Genomic DNA, 2,635 nt, shown 5'->3' with positions numbered 1-2,635 from the left:
CTTTGATGCAGTGTCAATGGTAACCACAGTCATGGTCTCCGAGCTGATAGTCCATGCTGCTGCAAACATCTTTGAACTGTTCGTGCAGCTGGTTGTTGTCTTGAAAACATCCCAATCTGTTGACTCAGGGATTGAGATGTTACAGCCATACGGATAAGGTGCCTGTCATCTTGACTGCTAGTGATACGAGGCCGTTGGGATCCAGCATGTCGTTCCGTATTACCCTCCTGAACCCCCCGATTCCATATTCTGCTAACAGTCATTGGATCTCGACCAACACGAGCAGCAATGTCATGATACGATGAACCGCAATCGCGATAGGCTACAATCCAACCATTATCAAAGTCGGAAACGTGGTGGTATGCATTTCTCCTCCGTACACGAGGCATCACAACAACGTTTCACCAGACAACACCGGTCAACTGCTGTTTGTGTATGAGAAATCAGTTGGAAATTTTCCTCATGTCAGCACGTTGTAGGTGTTGCCACCGGCGCCAACCTTGTGTGAATGCTCTGAAATGCTAATAATTTGCATATCACAGCATCTTCTTCCTGTCAGTTAAATTTCACGTCTGTAGCACGTCATCTTCGTGATGTAGCAATTTTAATGGCCAGTAGTGGTGCTTCAGCTGACTTTGTTGTTTTCAGGGATTGTAACACATTAATTGTAATTTCAGATTTCATTCCTTTTCTGGCTAATTTTTGTTCTTGTTTTTTTCAGTTTCACTTAGTTGCTTCTTTTATCATCTTTGTACAAGCATCTTGCATTACACATAGACATAATTAAGCTTCTGTTGATTTTAAAATTGTCAACACTGTGAATATCATGGTTCACAGCATTAGTATGTCTTTGAGCAAGAATACTTTTCACTCTAATTCTCAACAATACACTCAGAAACTTCCTGGCAGATTGAAACTGTGTGCCGAACCAAGACTCGAGAACTCGGGCAAGTGCTCTCTTATCCGAACTACCTGTGTACGATTCACGCCCCAATATCATTTCCGCCAGTACGTCATCTCCTACTCACGTTTGAGTCTTGGTCAGGCACACATTTTTAATCTGACAGGAAGTTTCATATCAGCACACACGCTGCTGCAGAGCGAGCATCAATTCTGGTAACACATTCAGAGTTTATTGAAAAACCTATTTCGGCAACAGCATTTCCATGCAAAAGTGCTGAAATGATTCTAAGAAAATCTACAAAATTACAACACTCGTTTGTGGCAATGTAATGAGGTACATCCAAACAAGTTTCACTTATTTTGAATGATGCCAATTTTTTATTTTTGAATATGAGCATTGTTACAAATATTGACAAATTCTTGTTCGACACAAACAACAGACAAATTTTCACCAGAAAGAGAATTTAAAGTCACGATGTCAACCTTTCTACAGCTGTTTCTTGATTTAATGCTGCTGATGGGTCCAAACATGCAATAGCATGTGTAAGTTTATATATCAGTGGTGCTCCTTCAAGTAGCTTTTGTATTATACTAATAATACAAGAATGCATTTCTTCTTTTAGCCTCACGATGTCAGTCAAGTGTTTAACTTTCTTTTGGTACCTTTGCAGTAAAATCCAAAATACATGAAGCATTGCATAGTGATCAGATTCTTATTATCCTTCGTGTCAGCCTCCATGAGGGATTTTTCAATTATGCAAAATGCCTGAATTGACAACTTGCTGCATTAATTAGGTGGTAACGGCGAACAACTCATTACACAAAAAATAAGTCATAGGTACAGCAGTTAGGAAATCACATAAAAAATCTTTGAAAGCATGTGCTGTTACAGTGAAAAAAACCAATTTTAGACCTAAGAATTTAATGATAATTAAATGGACACCCTAGCTGCAATCAGGCTGTGGTATACTTCATTGGGGACATGTTGAAAATGTGTGCCCTGACCAGGACTCAAACCCGGTTGGGAATGTGCGTCTCACAGGGAGCACGCAAGGGATAAGTCCCTGCAGGCGCACTATTCTCTGTGCCCTCGGTGGCTCAGATGGATAGAGTGTCTGCCATGTAAGCAGGAGATCCCGGGTTCAAGTCCCGGTCTGGGCACACATTTTCATCATGTCCCCAATGAAGTATGCCAAAGCCTGGTTGCAGCTAGGGTGTCCATTTAATTATCATTTCATTCTAGCAAAGCTGCATGGTCATCAACAGTAACTGTTCTTTCGGGAACAGATACTACCATCATACAGGGTGATTCAAAAAGAATACCACAACTTTAGGAATTTAAAACTCTGCAACGACAAAAGGCAGAGCTAAGCACTATCTGTCGGCAAATTTAGGGAGCTATAAAGTTTTATTTAGTTGTACATTTGTTTGCTTGAGGCGCTGTTGACTAGGCGTCAGCGTCAGTTGATGCTAAGATGGCGACCGCTCAACAAAAAGCTTTTTGTGTTATTGAGTACGGCAGAAGTGAATCGACGACAGTTGTTCAGCGTGCACTGAGAATCTGCGGGAAACAACTCAGTATGAACGTGACTCGCCTAAGGTGAACGTTTTCTGTGCCATTTCAGCCAATAAAGTTTTTGGTCCCTTTTTCTTCGAAGGTGCTACTGTAACTGGACTACAGTATCTGGAGATGTTAGAGAATTGGCTGTTCCCTCAGCTCGAACAAGAAGCA

At 41.2% G+C, this 2,635-nt stretch overlaps 1 non-coding gene across 1 annotated transcript; it reads left to right on the top strand.

Annotated features, from left to right (window-relative positions):
* The first annotated feature begins 1,989 nt into the window (after positions 1–1,989).
* Positions 1,990–2,064, top strand: Trnat-ugu. Its single transcript has one exon. It is a non-coding gene; the product is annotated as a tRNA-Thr (tRNA).
* The last annotated feature ends 571 nt before the right edge of the window (positions 2,065–2,635 follow it).

Source organism: Schistocerca americana, chromosome 9, assembly GCF_021461395.2.
Source record: "Schistocerca americana isolate TAMUIC-IGC-003095 chromosome 9, iqSchAmer2.1, whole genome shotgun sequence".
Lineage (NCBI taxonomy): Eukaryota > Metazoa > Arthropoda > Insecta > Orthoptera > Acrididae > Schistocerca > Schistocerca americana.
This window is presented reverse-complemented; position numbering and strand designations above follow the sequence as displayed.